We start from the raw sequence: 22,844 nt of genomic DNA on the forward strand, positions 1-22,844 counted from the left end.
CTCCTTTTCCAAACACTCCTTTCAAGTTTTTTTTTCAGCCAATAGCGATAAAATTAAATGGGTTCACTACAGGGTGATCTAACCCTTATACAGCATAATGATGTTTCATCTATTTTAAAGGTGATCCAATCCTTATACACTCATTTCAAGTATCTCTACCACCTTCATTCGATTACCAGATTAGCTCTCTCATTCAAATTTCTTCATATTCCGAATTTAGACTCCAAAATATCCTTTCACTATATTAATCTCCATTTTCACTTATTAATAAAATAATATTATTATATATTAATTTAAAAAGTATTTATTAATAATAGAAATTATTTAAATATTAATAATTTTTAATATATAAAATAATATTTAATTTAGTTAATATAATAATTAATTATTTTTTTATTTTTAAAATTAGTTTTTATTTAATAAATTTTGTAATAGTATATATTTAAATTATATATTTTTTTTTATAAATTTTAATATAGTGAATAACTTTTGTTTGGATGTTAGAGTTTACGGTTAAATATAATCAATTATATATAAATTTTATCATATTTCTTTGTAGTTTTGAGTAGAAGTTTTTTATCGATTTTTTATTCCTAAATTTTGTATTTTACTTTTTTAATTTGGATGTTTTTTCAATAATTCTTCTTACATGGTAAATAGGCACTTTTTCTTCTTTTGAAGCAAACAAACGAGATTAGGAACACAGAATTATGAAAAACAATTGTAGCATTCTTTAGTACACCAAGAGTCATTTCCATTTCCCTCCCAACCCAAAACCAAAAACTGAAAACAGAAAACAGAAAACCAGACATAAGAAAAGTGACCGCCCACGGTTTGAAATATCCACCATCGTACATTCAAATATCATCCGTACGCTTAGCATATTGATGACAAAAAATTATTGCAACAGACATATATCTATTGCTCGTACAATTACTCTTACTTTTATTACTAATTATTAATTCTAGTTCTTATTTATTTCTTATTTCGTTTTGGAAATGAAAATAATTTTTAATAGATAAAAACAAGTTTATATTTTTTTATTTAAGATACTTAGAGAAGAATTAATTTTGAAATTGCTTAAGTTTATTATATTATTTCTGTGCTATTGTATTCTTCTCTTTGTTTCTTTTAGTAAAATATTTTTATGATCTTTTGGTAGGTGAAATATATAGATAAAATGACGAATAAAAATAATTTAGACTGTTTAGAAAAAAATAATATGAAAATAGTTTTAAAAATGGTAAAATTTACTGTTTTATTATAATTTTTATTTCTTTTAAAACATACGTTTTAACTTTTTACTTTATTTTTCATTTGGTTCTGTCCATAATATTTTTTTATTCACCCTATCTCTTAAATAATACGTTAGTTTTTATTTTATTTATCCTTACTTTTTATTTTTATTCACTCTATTTAGATCATCTTCAGACAAAAAAGATATTAATATTCCTAGTCCTAATATTTAATATATATATATATATAAAATAATCAAATTTAATATTTATTTAGAGTAATGTATTATGTTTATATTATAAATCAATCACAAATCATATCAAATAAAATTTTTAAAATAACTTTTAAAAAAATAATATGTACGTTAATACGTAACTCAATATAAATAATCATTTTTTAGTTAATTTCATTGGTGCTATTATATAAAAAGGAAAGATCGTTTTGATAAATTTATTTGATTTATTTAATTGAATAAATTTACTCTTTAATATATAAAAAATAATTTATTCATTTATTTAATAATAAATAATTGAATAATTTTTTATTTTAAAATAAAGAAATATCTTTTCCTTTTGAAAGTAACTACTATATAAATTTTTAATACTAATTTTTATAAAATTATATAGGTGTGTGTGTATTTTAAATTGAATTGTTTTTCTATATTTTAATTAATTATTCATAAAAATAATAAAATTATAAAAAAAAAAATTATATATATATATATTAATGTAACAAAAATGTGAATACACATATTTTTTCTAGTTTATTTAATATGCTTCTATCAAAAAGAAACATTTATAACAAACATAATTTTCTACAATTTTACCAAGTAATTACTTTTTAAAATTATAATAATTACCTATAATAAAAAATCCCCAACAATAAAATAAAATAAATATATTTATTTTTACAATTACTTTCAATTAAAATATTTTTATAATTTAATAATATATTTTTATTTCACCATTATATGTTGTTGATTTTATGGGCAAAAATGTATTATATGCTGTATTCAACTATTTTCTATTTTAATTAACTATTTTAATAAAATTATATTTTTTTAATGTAAGATGCGTTTTTACTAGTATTCATAATTTAGTTTATATAAGTTAAATAATATTTTTTTAAAAATTAATTTGATAAAAATTTTCCGAGTAATTTATTAAAATAAATTTGAAAAATTATGAAAAGGGATAAACTACTTCAATAAATTAAAATATTTTTAAGAATGTCTTTTATTTTGGATTTTTAATCAAAATTTAAAAAGGATACTTTTTTTTCTGTTTGACACTAGAAACATAAACCTTTCTTTTTGTTAACAGAAACATAAATTTTTTATTTTATTTGTTTCTTCAGAATATAAAAATACGCTGTAAAAACACTTAATATATTTCAATAAATATATTATTTGACGTAACTTATAAAAGTAATGGTTAAAAGTTGTACATTATTTTTTATAGTCTTAAATTTCTATTCACATAAATACAATATTTTTTCTACTTAACAAAGTTTAATATGGAGGCATCATAGTAATTTTTAATTATCTAACAGTGTAATAATCCTTTACCTTGCTATATAATATTTTATTTTTTATATACACACATTTAAAATCACATGCAAAAATTCGAACACCTGATAGGTGAGTTTACTGGTACAAGGTGAATAAACTTTAATCAATGCACAGTCAGGACTGCTTGCAGTAAAACACTGTCTTTGCTTAAAAAAGAAAAAAATAAGAAAAAGAAAGAAACAGCTTTTAACTTCTTTTCTTCTTCTTCAATTCTTCCTTAACCGTTATTTTCAGAAGCATATTTTCTTAGTAAGTTTCTACTTTTGTTATTTTTCAGTCAGCTCTATTTATCATCCCTCATGTTTTTGTATTAATTTTATTCAAATTTGTTTCAGTGAAAGACGATTTTGGGCATTAGCGTGTTGGATATCTCAGATATTGTTAAATTGTTAGGCCAAAAGAAAATAAGAAAACTTGGTGGAGCTAAGAACCCTAGCAGATGGGGAGAGGAAAGATTCCCATTCAAAGAATCGAAAATCCGACGCACCGGCAAGTAACTTTCTGTAAGAGAAGAAATGGGTTAGTGAAGAAAACTAGAGAACTCTCTATTCTCTGTGATGCAGAAATTGGAGTGATTGTGTTTTCCTGCACGGGCAAACTTTATGATTATTCAACCACCAGGTAATTAAACTCAATTTCTTTTCCCTTTCCCTTTCCCTTTGTTTAACATATATATTTTTTTTACCATTTTTTCTTTTTCTTTGTGTGGGGGAAGAGAGGAATATAAGATACATGTTCATTTGAATTTGGTGGGTATGGTTTCAATTTCATTCTTATGATATTCACGGGGTTTCAGAAAACTAAATCTTTTTTCTTTGATGATAGGACACTTGTAGCAGTGCTTATAATTTTATATATCAATATTAATGTATCAAACCTAGTACTCCACATATTTTTAACCGTGAAATCTTCAAGAGAAAAAAATGTTGTTCTAGATAAATGAGCTACTTTGTGCTGCAATTCATGCATCTATTTGCTTGCATCTGAAACCGGCAAGTTTCCTACGAGCTTCATCTTTCTATATATGAACTCTAGTGTAAAACCTAGTGTTCACTCTTCATACTAAACCAAAATTATAATTCTCAGATAGAGATGGTTGTCAGATAGAGATGGTTGTTTTCGTCCTTACACACCTCACTCAGACAAAAATCCAGAAAAAAAAAACAAGTTTAGTTGAGAAGCTTATCGTTTTTCCTCTGCATCCTCCATATATATATCTCCTCTCTTCGACAAGATATGAATTCTTTGTATTTGTTTTGAAACATTTTCTCAGCATTCAACAAATTAGTGCAGAACTTATATATGCATTATAATTTTCATGGTGAAGAATGAGAAGTCTTAAAGTCAGGGAAAAGCTTAAGAGACTCGGTTAGTTCTAATATAGAAGGTTCTAGAATCCCAATATTGAACTAGGGGCTTCAAATCTGTACTTTTGTGAGGCCACTTAAACAGTGTCCATGGTGTTATGGTTGATTATCTCAATCATTACTTAACCTTCATTTTCTGTATCTGGGTCAACCCTATCTTGCTCTTTGGTTTTCTTCAAGTTGATGTAGTAAAATACATATTTCCAGATTGATGTTTATATATCTTTTACAATGTACCAATTTTTTTATTAAAAACTTAAACTCCTTCCTTATTAAAAAAACAAATAAAGTGTAGTATTTGCACAAAGGTGTACATAGATCCTTAGAATGTTAATAGGTTCATGATTTTTTAGGAAGTCAATTCAAATGTGACTTGAAAAATTGTATGTTTTAATTGTGGGCATTTGTTAAGTCAGCCCCAAAATAAAATTTATAAAATAGCTAAATGGCATTAGCTTAATATAATTTCGTTTCACTATAGTTTTATAATAAAGTACATTATGAGTCCAACATATTTAATTGAATGTGAAGTTTAAATTGTGGTATTTAATGTAGGATGCTCTTTCCAACAACGAGTTAGTCTTTTTTAAATCTTAAAAAAATAGATATATTCATGCTTAGTGGCATCCCATGTTAACTCGTTTGGAGCATAATATAGATTTGCTTTACTTTGGATACATAATAAATTATATAATATAATAGTATTTAAAGCATGTAACTCTCTACCTGCATAAACTCACAAGTCAATGTCATAAAATTGTTTTCATATGGTTAATTTGTTTTAATGATTTCATGCAGGCAGCTTATATCATCCACAATGAATTATCTTATTTTAATTAATACGTTAATACTTTGAAACAAAAAAAAAAGTTCATATATTTAATTAGGAAAGAAATCACTCCTCCCAACTCTCAACTTCTAATTTAAAAAATATGCCACATAAAATCATGTTATTTTAATTAGTTGACAAAATAATAGATTAAGGCAATACAAGAGATATTCTAAGTCCCTTATACACCATTTCTTATAAAAAATATATAAGTATCTAAATGTTGAAACTCTAAACCATAGAACTGCATTCCCCTAGAGTATTTTCCATGTCCATTCTTTTTTAGCCTTTAGATGTGTGATGGAAAATTAATAGCTTAAAAACTTGATAAAAACAAGCTTCATCAGTAAAGTTCGTAAAGTTCTTTGCTGATTAAAAAAATGGAGTAAAGTTTTCCACCAAAACAACCGTGCTTTTGACCTAGAGGATAATCTACATTTGACCTTATCAACAAGTATCCTTGCTCCAAATCTCATTGGATTGGCACAAATAAGAGAAATTGTTTGGAAGAACTTGTCTAATTCATTAAATAGTACTTATTAGATAGTTCATTAAAACAACTTGTTAATAAACTGTTTTTAACTTATTTAAATAGTCTTTTCATGAAAACTTATTAAAAGTAATTTATTCATATATTTTCATCTGATAAGTTATACATTAGTAATTATATGATAAGACATAAAACAAGGAATATGGAATCCATGTCTTCAACTGCTGGTTCGTTATTTGGTTCACTGGCTTAATCTTTTGTACAGCTCAGGCTGTTTTTTTGCTTGGTTTTTGTAAGGGTTAAGCAACTATTTAGGTTTTATTGGATATCTTGTTCTTCTTTGGATCATAGGATTCATGAGACTGCGTAGGTTGTTGGATCAGGTTTGTGTATGATTATTATATATAGTTTTTTTTTCATAAAAGTTGAAATATCTTTTGAATACTTTTATATAGTATATTTTATCATTAATAAAAAAACATAAAACAAGATCATAGTACTCTTCAAAAGGAATGTTATTAAAATTAAAACTTTACTACAAGGGTGGACACCCTAAGTGTTCCATGTTAAGTAAAAAAAAAAACTAAACTTAAAATTTTAGAAATATGCAACAGTTGTCATAAAACTCTTCTCAACATTAATCCTTATTCAGCTACTTTTGCAAAAGTTTGCTTTAAAACCTAAAATCAATCAAACCGTTGTAAGATTGATTTTATAAACCATGATTTTTCAAACTTTAATCGACTTTCCAGTAAAAAATGTGTTATCTGTGAACTAGAGGCTGAAATTTTTACTAGTTTAACTTTGATGATAGATAGAACCCCTTCAAAATGGAACCTAGTTCAATTGAATCAATCACTTTATGTATTTTGTAAATGCATTATAGAATCAGAAAATTACTTGTTCTCCTGTAATGTTTCACATGCTATCTGATCACGGTTGGGTATATTCATTATCTGGTTATATTATTTAATGTTGGTTTTTTGTTTTTTTTCTTCTTTAGTTGTTAGTGTTGGGTAAGGTAGGAAATGGATGACAAGAAGCATTAAGCCTTATTTTGCTTTACATGAATGGTTGCGTATAAACCAAGTTTGCTTTAATTTTGTTGAACACATATGAAACAATGAAAATAATAAAAGTAAAAAATTTACTACCGATTAGACCTGAATTAGAACTTACACATATATGTTATTTTATGAATGGTGCTCAAATCCACTATTAAGTTTATCTTCCTATGTGATTTTCTTAACATGCAGTAATAGATAAGATACCTCATTACTCCACCATTGTCATTTAGCCAACAATTTCATTTAGGTATTTTCTTTTTAGTAGATATTTTGTTTGAATTTTTGAATTTTTTTAGGAATGAATAAAAATGAAACATTTAAGATGTCTCAATCCTTAAAAAAAAGTGGTCTTACTCACTACAAAAAAAAAGTCCAAATATTGGACCACAATCTACTATCTACCAGTGTCTTTCCTACACTCCCAACCAAAAAGATAACATCTACCATAATATATGCTAATTAAAGTTAGGTTGTTAAGAAAATTTATCACACATTACTTCCACATCATAAATGAGTATAGGCTACCTATAAGATCCAAAAATTGTTGTGATATTGTCTAATTTCTGGTCAGAACTTTAGTTGAGGAGTTGACACCTATGTTTACATAATTTTGCTTTGAATTATTTTTATGAGCAACAAAAAATTAATAAATAAAAAGTTATAAGAATGTTTCAACTCTTATAGAAAAAAAAATTAAAAAAAAAAAAATAACAAAAGACAATTGTGTAGAACATTCATTTCTTAACGTCTTAACCACTTTGAATCCAATCGAGTCTAAAAAAAAAATCTATGTAGTGTATAAGTCTACCTTTCTGAATCCAATAGAGTCTACAACAAAAAAATCTATGTAGTGTATAAGTCTACAACTCGTTAATATTGAAGCTCAAAGTTAATTTATTATCAAGATTTTATGTATTGTAATTATAATAGAGTCTTGCATTTTTTATTTTTTTTTATAGTGGAGAGTCATATATCTTTTTTTTATCAGTAAATAATTAATTAATTAAAAAAAAACACTTGAGAAGTATTTCAACCCTTATACAAAATCTCAACCATCTTAGTTACAAATGGTTATCAACACCTACTAAAGACTCAACACTATATAACCTTGTTAAACTTAGAATATACTACCTCAGATTATGAGTGAGTGAAAACTCATAATTATAATTTTCATTGAAAGATTTTTGTAAGGTTTAAACGTATACTATTTTTAGGGTTTAAACGTATAGTACTTTTACTGCCTATAAAAGTTTTGCTTACTTTTTGTCATTACATTAAAAAAATTAATGTGGTTTGATTAAAATCATATAAAAATTATGTACTTTTTATTTGATAAGAGAATGAAACAATATTTGTTTATTAAATATAAGAATTAAAAATAATAATTTGTAGTTAAGAATAAAAAAATTCAATTCTTTAACATTAAAAATACATTGAAGTCTTTCGACAAATTCATTATTAGTTCTGATTCAATAAATTGCTTTAAATAACAAACTTACACATAAAAAAGGATTATTTCTTCAATGATAGTGACCATGGTAAATGAAGGTAGTGACATTTTAGTTATTCGGTAGGAAAAATTAGATTAGAAGTGGGTATACATATATTACATTTTCTTTTATCAGCACAACGAATGAATAAATATGAGATATTTCAGGATATTTTAACCCGTATACACAAGACCTACCTTACGCTTAAAGAACATACGTCTATTCTCAAGAAAAAGAGTCCCTAGGAAAAATAACAGTCCTCATACAAACCATTGGCTAAAGACACCAAACAGATAAAGAAAAGCAAACGCCTCGCGCTTTGGACACTACCCATGACCAGGCCTTCAATTGTGACATAGCAAAAATTTTGACAGAGTCAATCCTGCCACTACTGAAAACCTTCCTTTTTCTGTGCTTCCACAGTTCCCCTACCACTGCTATCCACACACCCCCAATACCTTATTTACACTTTTCATGACCCCGCTCATCCTAAAGCTTAAGAAATGATTTTTTGGCTCCCTATGACCCGTTGAAACCATTCCCACCCACTCGTAGCACTTAGCCCACACAAGCCAGACAACTCTACACATGCAAAAGAGGTGAGACGTAGTTTCCTCTTCCTCCCCACACAAGCTGCAGATATTGGTGGTCAATCCTATCTCCCTCCTTACCAGGTTTGCTTTAGATGCAATTTTATCTTCCAGAACCCTCCAGACCGTGAGATGAGTAGATGATTGCACCTTTAACCTCCAGAACCCCACATGCAGATCCCTTTCCGCCCCCTGAGAGTCGTCCCTAAAGATTTTATGTACAAATTTAACTGTGAACACAATTGTCTCTCTGTCTTTCCACCCCCAAGAGTCTTCCATGTCCACCCTTACCCTCTGATCCCCTAGAATTTGCATTAGCTTATGTTCCTGACTCCGTTCTCATTCAAACAAGTTTCTTCTCCACTCGATCTTCCATGACCACCCTGAGTTTTCTGATCTCTCCCTAATCTGCCATACAAAAGAGTCCTTGCTCGAACAAGTGGAATGAAGTCTTAGAAACAACTCCTTTAAGGTTGTACAACCCGCCCATCTATCTTCCCAAAACCTTATCTCCCTCCCATTCCCTACCCCCCAAGAGAAGTTAGCCTCGAACATGTCTTTCCATTCGTCAAGAGACCAAACCTCCTTCAGATCCCTCCACCAAAGAATCTGAGCATCTATTTCTTTGACTCCGTAGATCCCTCCAACCTCCATATTTTGAATCCACCACCTCTTTCCACAAAACCTGTTTCTCATAACCTTAGCGCCATATCCATTTTCCTAAAAAAGCAAGATTGAAATGCCTTATGTTGATCATTCCAAGTCCCCGCTCTTCTTTTGGCGCACACACCTTTGCCCATGATGCCCACGCTATTTTCCTACCGTTCGCGTCCCAACCCCACAAGAAGTTCCTCTGCAACCTAACAATTTCCTTCATGCATTTTGCACAGAGACAAGTAGAATAAGGGAAGAGCAGATAGCACCGACTTAATCAGACAAAGTCTCCCGACCATTGAAATAAACTTGTCTTTCCATCTGCTTAATCTATTATGCACTATTTCCACCACCTCTTCCCAAAACTTACTTCTTCTATGACATTCACCTACAAGCATGCCCAGATATTTAAACAGAGTCTTCATCGTAACGCAATTCAAAATAGCCGCAAAGCTTTGTAGCAAAAGGTTGTTGCATCCTATCCCTCCAATACTACTCTTTTGGAAGTTGACCTTTAAACCTGACGCTAATTCAAAGCAATTTAGAATGACCTTGATAACGAACACGCTTTGAGCACTCACTTTACAAAAAAACGTGTCATCCGCAAACTGAAGCATATTAACCTTGATAAGTCTACCTCCGATCTCCACACTTTCTAATAATTCCTTTTTGACCGCCTTCCTTACCACCCTAGCTAAACCTTCTGCCACTATGAGGAAAAGAAACGGTGTCAGAGGGTCTCCTTGTCTCAACCCCTTCCTAGGCTTGAACTCTTGGACAGGGCTCCCATTCACTAGCACAGACACTAATGAGGACTCAAGACACGCTCTAATCCAACCGATCCATCTCCCACAAAAGCCCAACCTCTCAAGCATATAGTACAGAAAACCCCAATCAACTGAGTCGTACGTCTTCTCATAGTCAACCTTGAAAAAAATATAATTGTTCTTTCTCCTCTTGATTTCTTCCATAACTTCATTTACTACTAAGACGCTATCCATAATCCCCTTGCCTTCCAAAAACGCCGACTGCCTAGCGTCTATGACCTTGTGTAACACTTTCTTCAGCCGCAGAGACAAGATCTTTGCCACAATTTTGGACAAACACCCAACCAGATAAATAGGTCTAGATAAATAGGTTTGAATTCGTTCAAACCTATACTATTAAAAAACATTGAAAGGAAGAAAACTGATATTTTGACATTCAAATACTGCTAGCTAAAACTAGACATAATGAGTTATACCTACTGCTAGCTTCATTTTAGACATTAAATACTTTAATATGAAGTTGAAAATTTTCAATTGCCAACACTTTTGCTTTGAGACTTTTCTTCAATAATCAAAACTTCAATGTCATTCTTACTCCTTTGGCGGATCCCATTCAAGATTATCAACATTAACATCTTTTTCTTAACAAGATTTATATCACCTAAATTAAGAATCTATGTAATAATCTCGATCATTTTTGTTGTTTCATGAGCCATGACAGTTGTAGCAACATTAACAACATTGTATTCTACTATGATATTGTTTTTTATAAGAAAGAATATGATAGTTCCAAGGCTTAATCCAACTCATTTATTGATCAAACCTAAGAAACTAGTCGAATCCAGTGCACCATGAGGAGATAAGTTAAATAGCCTAACCTATCAATCTCACCAGCTAATAAGATTAATAACTAAGCACAACAAATAATGATCATCCACAACTACATTATATACTTCAAAGAGTGTCAATCCATCTTTCTAATTTTCAAATGATTTTTTTTATAAACAAAGAATTAATTAATTTAAATGGAATACTTAAAAGATGTTTCGATCCTTATAAAAAAAACCTTCACCAACAAACGGATACCATAGCATTTGAAGTTTAAACTAGCTGCAGAATTATGCATAATGTAACATCCTAAATTTTACCCATATATAATGAAATAAAGTAAAACAAGCAATATCTAATTACAAATAACATATACTACTTTCTCATATGTGTATCTCAAAAGAAATATCCCTCTTCATAGGGATTTAATATATACATCAAAAGTTTTAACAACAAAACAAAACATTCAAATAAAACTATCTCATCCTCCAGTTGCTCACTAAGGAGCTCTATTACCTGCAATCTCATCTGCTCCCGTGTAAAACACGATCATCACAGATAAAGAAACAAACACAAACAAATAACAGGGTAAGCTATCTATATAAAAAGTTTTGATATAATTCAAAATTTAAATTAATAAGCATAATTCATCAATTCTCATGCGATTTCTCAAACCATGAAGTGTCTATTACATTCATAAAATTCATATTTCTTATGTCGGACTTCTACTGACTCATAACACATAGACTCTTAACTCTACTTCCGGAAGACTCGTGCGTTGACTAAGACTCAGAGATCTGCACCTGTCATACTATCTCATTGTGAAATCCACACAGTTATGCGCATAAAGAATCTCAATATCATATCTCTCCTAGTATGACAGGGTTAACTCATATAACAGGTCAAGTTAGTTATCTTTCAAACAACTTACCCATTCATATGAATCTCCTTCGACTCTCACCACCTGAATAACTTCATCTATATGATTTCATTGTCTCAGGAGAGTCAGGATATCTCCTTCTAGACGAATCCCTAGTTAATGCATATCCTAAACAATCATAACACAGTATTTTCTTTCCTGAAAATACTCTGTTTTGATTAAAAAAAATATATTCTAAACATTAAAATCTCCTACATCAAACAATCAAATCATTCTACAGTTTAGAATTTCCAAAATACACAACAATTCATTCACTAATCATATAAATGTCTTGAATCAAAAGGATTCCAAAGTGTATCTAAATAACATCAAGTTTTACTATCCAAAAAGAGAGACAATAAAAGGAGAATGAAATAAAATTATCTTTCAACTACAACTATATCCAACAGTATTTAATAAAAAGGATGAGGAAGCCACAACATGAAAATTAAAGTTTGATCACCAATGGTTAAACCCAATAACTAACTTATCTCAAAAACACCAGAATTCATAATCAACTCATAATTTACTTTAAAAATTGTCACAAACAATTTTAGTTCATAAACTGAATCATCAGGAAATATTCAAAAATATATGCTCTGAAATTGTTAAGAAAAAAAATCATCACAAACCTTTTTCAAATACATTCAGTAATTCATTCAATTCCAAACTTATATACATTCTACATCATCTACTATATCTAAATTTTAGATTTCAATCTCAAACTAAACAGTTTCAATCTCAAACTAAACAGTTTCAATCTCAAACAGTTTCAATCTATACCAAACAAGATGCTGCAAGAAAATTTTGAAACTGGTGACCACGTCACCCCCACATCCAGATCTTCTAGCCTAGGGTTCTATTGGCAATTTAAAAATATAGCTCCCTGAACTTTAACTGATGCTCACTAGGAGCTCCAAATCTACCAAAGGTAATTAACCTGCACCATCCTAATCAAAATCTAACTATATAACTAGGACTTTGAGTTAAAAGAAAAAGGGGCCAAGAAGGAACTTACTCTATCTGAGATTTTGATCCGGCAAACTTATAGGGTTCACTACCAGGAGTCCAATCCGATCGCCAAACTGATAAGCGAAGAAGTCAGAATCTTACAGAAAAGGGGAGAAAAGGAAAAAGAGGAAAACTTACTCATTCTGATCGGGCAGTCTTGTAGTATTCGCTGCCAGGAGTCTAACGGTATCGTCAAACTGATGAGTGAAGAGATCATATTCTTAGAGAGAAGGGAGAGAAAGGAAAAGGGAAACTTTTAGAGAGATGGTGGTTTTTTTTTTACTGAAACCTGAATAACTGATTTTTCTATTTATGTGTCCTTTTTCATTTTAATAATAAAATATACAGGTATCATTTAAAATATATCACTTCTACTCTAAGGTTATTTTCTAGATCCTTACACATAAAATTCAAAATTCTGCGTTGAATTTCTGCATAATAAAATAGAGGTTGGCCGTTCAATTTCTAATTTTCATGATGCATACGCTTTTTTGACATCTCTATGCCAATATTTGAGTATATTTGTTTTTGGGAGGAGGTTCAGTTCTAAACTGTAGCTATGAGAGCAATGTCATAATCACCTTCCATCTCATTAATATTGGTTTGTACATTTATGACAGCATGAAATCAATCATTGATCGCTTTAACAAGCACAACGAGGACCATCATTGTGTAATGGATGCTGCTTCATCTGTCAAGGTAACACATGCTCCATGCACCACTCCTCTTATATCTTCAAGCTCTCCAAGTATGTTAATTTTTTGCAAATGAACAGCTCCACCATTGTCTTACATGACAAACTGTTCAACATGTTATATAACACCAGTTCTCAATCTTAGTAAAACCATATTTTATTCCTATTCTTTAACATTATATTTAATCTACTTTATAAAACTTATACACTATTTGACACATTGAGGCGTATGAAAACTGGCTCAACAGGTGTATCAAACTACATTGTTGTAAGCCCTTGAGAGCCCTAGTTTGTGTGAAAATTGTTGTAAGCCCTTGAGAGAAGCTTTACGTTTTTAACCTATTAATGAGAGAAATTAGGAAAGAACTTTTGAAAATTGAATTTCTGATCCTAGAACTCATACATGTCCAATCTAAAGATTTATTTTGTTTCTGAAAAGAATATATGTAAAATAAAACCAGATTACCAATTAATATCATGAAAGAACCAAACCAAAACTTATTATACCAGATTCAAACTGAAACTATAGATAAGAAATCGATTCCTGTTCCAAGAAAAAAATTCCATCCAGTAAAATGATTACCTATCAATGAAATCAGAATTTGTAAATCTATCAGCATAAATATTTCTTTCTCTAACAGAGGAGAGAAGCTCCTCGCACCTTACCCATATATTCTCTATTCTCCATGCAAGACTAAAATTTTTCATAACATCCAACACAAGAATCACATTCTAACCAGATGAAAGACCATCCTCTTAGAGCCAAGTTTTCAATAGCTAAAATAACACCTATAATTTCAGCATAGAGATTATCCAATGTATGTAAGAAATCTCTCTAAACAATTTCCACTGTGATCTCGAAAAATAGCAACACTAGTAGATGGGCCCGAATTTCCTTTTGCAACACTATCAGCATTGCATTTAATGATAGTAAAGCTGTAGATATGTTAGACCCTGCAAAACATTCGGAGTTTGATCATGATGCACAAAAGTTTTAGAAGTTTTTAAAATTTTAAATTCATTAATATAATTTTTAGAACTTCCCTTAAACATGTTTTGCAGTATAACCTTATACTCAAAATCTAAACTATCATTTTTCACAGAATCCGCAGAACACGAATAAAAGCGGAAACAAGATCTTCGATTTGACTACTTCTATGTTTTTGCAGAAAAATCAAAGATGAATAGAACAATAATTAAAAATGAATTGTAACCAGTGACCGAAGTATATAGCAGTAAGGCAGCAAAAAAAATGCTCAATGTTCCCAACACATTTTGAACAGAAGGTGTGTATCGAAACACATAGAAGTTACGTCGTCTAATCATCTCAATCACCATTTTTTTCCTAACAACACCAAGATTCTTCATATCAAATTCGATATTTAGTTCAGCTTTAACCTTCTCAATCCCAAACTTACCATTGCTAGCTATCAAAATGTCATTATACAACATAATACTGGAATACTATGAAGTGATCTTCTGCTAAAAACTTGAAGTAGATGCAAATATTATACTTGCTACTTTCAAAACCAACACTAAGAATGAACTCATCAAACCAGTTATTCCATTGCCTTGAGGATTTCTTTAGACCATACAAGAATTTGTTTAGTTTACTGTACAGGCCAAACCTCGGTCATTGGCCTGAGAAAAAGTCATCGGACATCGATGGTCTGATAGTAATGGTGGGTCACGTAAGCTGGGTCCCACAAACAGTATGAGTTAACATGAAGTTAACACCCAGATATCAGAAAAGACCCAAGTCACGAGAGGATCATGCATGGGTGTGTATTGTACATTCGAGTACGGCACAAGCAAGTGTTCCCTGGAGGCGCTAAGGTCCGTTAGGGTTAGGGTTTCCAGGGAAAGACTGCATGCATGACATGTGAATACTTAGGGCACCCACATAACAGAGGACGCCGCAGCGCTGGTACATGAGTAGGTATCTTGGCGACTACGTTGTTAGGTCTATGCACTCCAGAAAGGGGAAGTCCTATGTGCCAGATTACGCTAAGATTGTGTAATAGCGGCGTAGAGACATTTTTCCAGGAACCCTAAGCCCACTCAGAGACGTGGGAGCATCACAGAAGTAACCCTAGATACAACCTATAAATAGGGTGGTAAGAACCCTAGCAAGGGACACCGTTTCTAAGACTGAAACTGCTTTACACACATTACTGTTTCTTTAGCCCTTACTGACTTGAGCGTCGGAGTGCAAACGACCGCAAGGGCGCCCTTTTGTCTTTACAGGTGAAGCATTTTTCCACTCAAGGAAGTTCGACTTCAGGAGGAGACAGGCGAGCCTGAGGCTGCCGTTCGAGTCAACCAGCAACCGAGTCAACCGGCGAAAACATTTACAGACATAATCCTTAGTTTTATATCTCAAATTCTTCTAGTTTTTCATGTAGTTCCTTTCATCTAAGTCCCCTTATAAAAATGTAATCTTGACTTCGAACTCCAACTTAAGGTTAAGTTCAACAACCATAGTTAACAATATTCGTATAGATATGTGTTTTACTATAGGAGAAAAAACATCACTATAATCAACTTCTTCTCTACTAGTTACTAATATCGTCTTGAATTTTTGTTGATCAGTTTTTGGATTACCACTTTTATGATTGAAAATTCATTTATAACTTACCAATCTAAAACCCACAAGTTTATGAACAAAAGTCCATGTATTGTTCAGATGAACTCGTAGTTTTGATTAAGTGTTTGTCACAAAAGAAACTTAAAGAAGTTTTGTTTGAAAGACATTGAATTATGAAAAAGAGTTAATAATGAAGGACACAAGTCCTTTATTTATCAAAAATGATACTTTGACAACTCTACTAGTTGCACTACAAGAAAATCATTAAATAAAAACTAATTTTAGATACCAAAATAATTAGTTGTTATTTGACTAAATTAGAGACCATTTTATAAAATAAAGAAATGATTGGTATCCAAAGTAGTTTCTATTATTAATAAAAATTTATAAAATAGATTCTAAAATTGGTATTTAATCATTAACTCTCAAGGTTATAGCTACTTACTACTTAATATTCAAAAATTAATCTCTATTAGTCTTTTATAGAATAATTTAGAATCTAAAATATTAGTGTAGCTAAAACTTCGATAGCTAATTTAGATATCAATTTAGAAACTATTTTATAAATTTTTATTAATAGTAGAAACCACTTCAAATACGAATAAATTTTTAATCTCTGAAATAGTATTTAATCTAGTTAATACAGTGACATTAACTAATTATTTTTTGCCTATAAATTTGGTTGTTATTTAATTATATTCTTGTAGTGTTGTACACAACTCCTGCTGAGACAGTATTAAAAAAAAATATAATAAATGATAAATTTATAATTAAATGATGTGAAAAATTATTAAAATAATAATATTGAGAGTTGTATGCTAAATAAGTGGGTTATCAATCTACAATGGTGCTTTATTTATCCATTGAGTGTAACTTTTAGGTACTTTCCTAAATGGAAAATGATAGTTTGACAATCTATAGAGTTATATACAACTCTTGATTCTTGATGTGATAGGTTTATAAATAAATATATATAATAAAGGGTAAGTTTGGAATTAAATGATATGAACAAATATTAAAATAACAGTATTGAGAGTTGTAATGTGGTTATATAAAAAATGTGAGTTATCAATGTATCATTTTCCCTCGTAAATGCCAGTCTCGGTGGTTCCTCTATGTATATTGTTATTGCCGATGATGTCTTCCAGTGACTCAACTGTTCATTGTTCCCTGTCCTCCTAGCTTTCTATTTGATAATCCTTCATTTCAGAGCATTTTGAATCTTATGACAACCTCTCCATATAATCCATTGATGATTCGCGGTCCACGATTTTACTCCTCTAAGCACCACATCTACATGTTGTCATTGTCATTATTATTTTTTTTTTATCAGCAAATAGCAATGAAATTAAATAAGACCACTTCAGGGGTGATCCAACCCTTATACAATAAAACAGATTTTTTCAAAGAGCCTTTCCATCTACATATCTACCAAAAGACCTCCTACTCTCTTTCCCATTGTCATTATTATTTCTTACTCGTAATCTTGCACATTCCAACACCTCACACGATTTTGTATCTTTGTCGATGTTCACTAGTGTTCTAATGGTACCTACTACTATCTTGAAGCATTCTTGTTCCAAAGTGATATCAGTAGACCATTGCATCTCACCCAAACTATCTTGTTCCCGGAAAATGGGAAAAGAAGTATGATGTTCCATGTTTTTCCTATCCTCTTTCCATTGTTATCTACTCTTGCCAGCATCGTTCCAAATCGAAGCAACTTGCTTAGTCCTGAACGATGATGCAATTCAAATTGCAATATGTAAGGATGTTATAAACTATTGTCCCCTTTGTAATATGAATTATAATTTATTTCTTTACAAAATGGTGTTATAAACGTCTAATATATATATCTATTACTACTTGCTAGCTTTGGCAGAGAGAAGCAGAAAGCTTAAGGCAACAACTAGGACATCTGCAAAAAAGTCACAGGTAAAATATTAAAACCCAATAGTTGAATAAGTCTCATTAATATGGAAACTAGAAAGTATCACTAATTCTTATTACTTTTTGGTGAGTAATTATAAGAATAAAAGGATAAGACGATGAAGTACTAAATAATACAACAGATAATTATAAACAATTCAGTCTTGAACTGTGGATCTCTTAATGTACTTGATCATCAACCTAAAGAATCTCTACCCTTCAATGCATGCAACACAAAAACACGCAGACATAAAATCCCAAGCAAGGTTCCAACTTGTAACCTCGTGATGGATTAGGTTACCTTTGTGATCATCCTTTGTATATCACTCTATTTCAACATAATCAGATATTATTGAAAGTTCATATTTTAGTAAAACAAACTCCGTCTTATTATGTGAAATAGAATCCCTTTGATTATATAGCAGTGTGCATACTTGTGTTGCTACATTTGCTTTCATCAAGCAAAAGGATTGAAATCTATAAGTATATATATTATGAAAAACCTTCGAATGACTAACAATTAAACATGCTTAAGCTATACAGAAACTATCTTTGAATGACTGCAGCTGATTTCTCAGATAGGCAAGTTAAGTTCTCTAAGGAGTTTAGCAGGTACTTTGTTCACAAAGAAAGGTGGGTTTTTTTAATATAAAATCGAGACCATTGCAGATATATAATCATTCAAACGTGACAAGTATTTCATGCCCGTATATAGATAATAATCCTTTAATATTAAAAAAAGAATAATGATAAAAGATTAATTTGTTTGATGAAGAAAAAGACATGTGTAATGTTTAAATACAGTACCATCACAAACAAAGCTTTCCTTACAGAAAAAACACAGGAGAATTATAATGAGCTATTTCTCTTGAAGATTCCTTACGCTATGCTTAAAGAACTTTCAAATACTTAATCATTTTCTGAACCAGCAACACAAATCACCCTCAAAAATAACATTGAAGAATTGATAGACCTTGTTTATGGTTTCCAGATATGCATTTTTGTAATGAAAATTGGAAAGAGGGTTTCGAGTTCTAATCTTCCTAGTCTAAGCATAACTTTGGAGAATAGAAAGATATGGTTGTTGGAAATCACTCTCACTTCTCACTTTTCTGTAATCTAATAATAATGATATTGTGATAGCAAACTTACTGTATTTGTATTCTAATCACATATATTTTATTGTCTAAATGTGAGTTAAAGTTTCAGTATGTGTAGAAATGAACAAGTTAAATAACATAATTAAGAAAGATTTACATATGTTAATGTTAAAGTTTTAAGTTACAGATGATCTCAGATTCTCTTGTATTGCTGGCTGGTGATCCACCGGAAAAGGTTCATTTGAATGTTTTCTCTTTAGAATTGCCGAACAATTCATACTTCATTTTCGGTAAATGCAGGCAACTGATGGGTGAAGAACTTTCTGGTTTGGATATAAATCAGCTAAAGCATCTGGAAAATCATCTGCAAATTGGTTTGAATAACGTTCAAAGAAAAAAGGTATCATGGTTCAAAGCTCCAACTTAAAGTGTATATGTTTGGTTTTCATAAATTTATTTTTAGTAAAAGCAAACTATTTTTCTTTTTCCAAAGATATTTCAGTAAAAAAATTATCATCAAAGGAAAATCCAAAATACATAATACAATTGTCATACATGCATGACTCATACACGATCATTTATTTCACCTGCAGGATCAAATGTTTAAAGATGAGATCAACGAATTACAACAAAAGGTTCAATGCATCAGATTTTGTTCTTTTAATAGGTGTTTCCACAAATTTGAAATTTTCAGACCGATTCCATTGACGCCATTATGATTTGCAGGGAATCTTCATTCATCAACAAAATGAAGAACTTCATAAGAAGATAAACCTTATCCATGAAAAAAATGCAGAACCACAGAAGGTAAATCATCAAGAAAACATTTTTTATCTATGTATACTCTGAAGTGTCATATGATGCCATGGATTGGAGCTTGACAAAATTTTTAACTGTCATATACTCCATTAAAAGTAAGTTTTCATGGATATGTTGATTCTGAAAGATTTCCAACGCTCTAAATGCGTGGTAAATTTAGATGCTTTGGGATTCACATGTTCTTTTTTAACTAACCACTTGTTCATAATTTGTAATTTTTCCTACCAAATTTGAGTGATGGTTTTTTGTCGTTTTGGTTTCTTCTGTGTTTGTCTAGCTCTTTCCTACAAGGAACTTTTTGTTCAATCTGGCCAACTAAAAATTAGAAAAAAAGTGGAAATTTTCTTTCTTATTTGGCATGATGGATGTTTTTCTTCTTTCTCATTCTCCAAGTCATGTAGAGTTAGAATATGCCTCATAAATTCTTTTAATGTTATTTTCATATAAAAAAAAGTAACGAAATTAATGAAAATAGATACCTACACACAAGAGCTAAACCATTTACTCAGTAGGTTTAATTTTCTGAATTCAAGTTTATTATGGTGAAATTTAAGATGATGGTTTGGATCCTACCTAGGTTATTGAAGCAAGGGATACATGCTATTGGCAATGGATATGATAAACTTCACCCGATCAGTTAGCAACAAAGCCAGCATCACTCTCATCACAGTGAACTACTAGTGGAAGCAATGATTATGGGGTATTCCCTCAAGTTGATGATGTAAACATTTAACTCATGTAATTCATTTAGAGGGGAATAATTAATCGCTTTTTCTCAAAAAAAATTAACAAATCTTTTAAAAAATAAGCAATTATGCTCTAAATATAAACCCTACTAAACATGTTGTAAGTCTATAAGTTGTGTGCAGTGACTAGATCATATCTGCATTAGGTGAAAAACCGTATATTTTCGGTCCATTATTTCGAAGTTTGTACTACCATGAATCATGAAATTACGACAATAAAATATATTATATATACACATATATATGGGGAAAGTATTATGTCTGGTCGGCTATATTTGTATGGTTTCTTAAATCTATACTTTATATTAGAGTAAACAAAATAACTAAATAGAAACTAATGTTGGACACATGAATATATTGATGTGTTTATAGATGATGTAATGGTCATTATATTAGTATTTAAATATTGTGCATTTGTGAAGCATATCAGTGGATGAAATGTAAAATTGTCATAAGTTTTTGTAGGTATTCACTATTTGGGATGATCTCCAGTCAAGCGCAAATCTGACAAATAACCCCAAGTATGAAACACTTTGAAGTCGCACTCTTATTTGTGAAAATCGTGTAATCAACTTGGTGCAACAAATAAGCTCGAGCAGCAACTATCCATTGTTTGTATTTGGATGCATCTTCCTATACCTCTCTCAACCAACTCGGAGACACATGATCACCCTTGCATTGCCTAGTTTCCAAAATTGTAGCAACACGGTCAACATGGAGCAAATGGAAGGCACAAACCAAACAAAAGAGGAAAACTAAAACACAAGTTTAGAAAAATGGCAAGCGCAACTACCACCAACACGAAATAGTACAAAAACACAAAGATAGGATATAAAGGAAGGAAAAAACCTAAGTTTTAATTATAAACCCTTGGGGGCATATATGCACGTTGAAAAAAGGGAGAAGCAAAAGTTAATTTTTTATGGATACAATAGTGTGTTTTCTTCCTATACTTTTATACTTTTTTGTGAAAAGTCTAATTTATTAGTCATCTATTTTTTGGGTGTAGAGTGACCTGCCTAATTTGGAATCTTTGTTACGAGTGGTTAGGAGTGAGTTCAGTAGACTTGATTATGTTTATCGCGCACTTTATGCAGTTTTCTTTACTCGACACGCCTATGTCTATTAATCTCATCATGGGAAATATCTGAATTGCATTGATAAGCGATATTTGGAGACATATGAATAATTATATTTTTAAAGGTGGAGTGATTGACCATTCTAAAATTTTCACAATTAAATGTTTGGTCTTGGATCACATCAAAGTTGTCTTTTGTGGCCTTCTCCTTCTCGGATTGGTGCTACAACCCCTGATTTGTATGCATTCGATTAAAAACTGTTGAAGGGTTTAGGTTGGTTGGATGTTTATAGGTGTTTTTGAAGGGAGCTAGCTGTTGTGATAGCCTTTTTGTGTTAGGGGGTGTAAGGACCGAGAAAAATAGTCTGGTACAATTAAAATGACACCTGAATATTTTATTATTAAAGTGAAAAAGCTATATAAATAGAAAATTAGTTATTCAGGTTTCATTTTAAAAGAACCACCATCTCTCTGGAAGTTTCCTTTTCCTTTTCTCTCCCAAGATTCTGACCTCCTCGCTCATCTGTTTGACGATCGGAGTCCACCATTAGACTCCTGGCAGCGAGATCTACAAGACTGCCCGATCAAAATCTTTCATAGAGTAAGTTCATTTTTGTTCTCCTTTTTCTTTCCTCTCCCTTCTCTCTAAGATTCTAATCTCCTCGCTCATCAGTTTGACGATCGGAGTCTGCCATTGGACTCCTGGCAGTGAACTCTACGAGATTACCCGATCAGAATCTTAGATAGAGTAAGTTCATTTTTGGCTCATTTTCTAAGTTATTTTTGATATGGTTAGGGTGCCTTTTAGTTTAAGTTTGCATGTGAGGTTTTTATCTTCAGAATTAGTCTATGTTAGATCAGGGTCATAGTGATATAGTTAGATTTGTGATCAGAACTTTGTGGTGCAGGTTAGATTATCCTTAAGATTAAGATTTTGGTGGTTGGAGCGAGCATCTGCTCAAGTCCAGGTAAGGGAAGCTAGTCTTATTCTTTTCATTAAAACCCTAGATTAGAAGATTCTGGATGTGGGGGTGACGTGGTCACCAATTCCAATTGTTTTTGCTTGCAGGATT

General features: G+C 30.8%; 1 pseudogene; it reads left to right on the forward strand.

Moving 5' to 3' along the window:
- The first annotated feature begins 3,147 nt into the window (after positions 1-3,147).
- LOC137809469 (MADS-box transcription factor 23-like) lies at positions 3,148-20,710 on the forward strand (annotated as a pseudogene).
- The last annotated feature ends 2,134 nt before the right edge of the window (positions 20,711-22,844 follow it).

Source organism: Phaseolus vulgaris, chromosome 2 (genome assembly GCF_051622355.1).
Source record: "Phaseolus vulgaris cultivar YP4 chromosome 2, ASM5162235v1, whole genome shotgun sequence".
In the NCBI taxonomy this organism is placed as follows: Eukaryota; Viridiplantae; Streptophyta; class Magnoliopsida; order Fabales; family Fabaceae; genus Phaseolus; species Phaseolus vulgaris.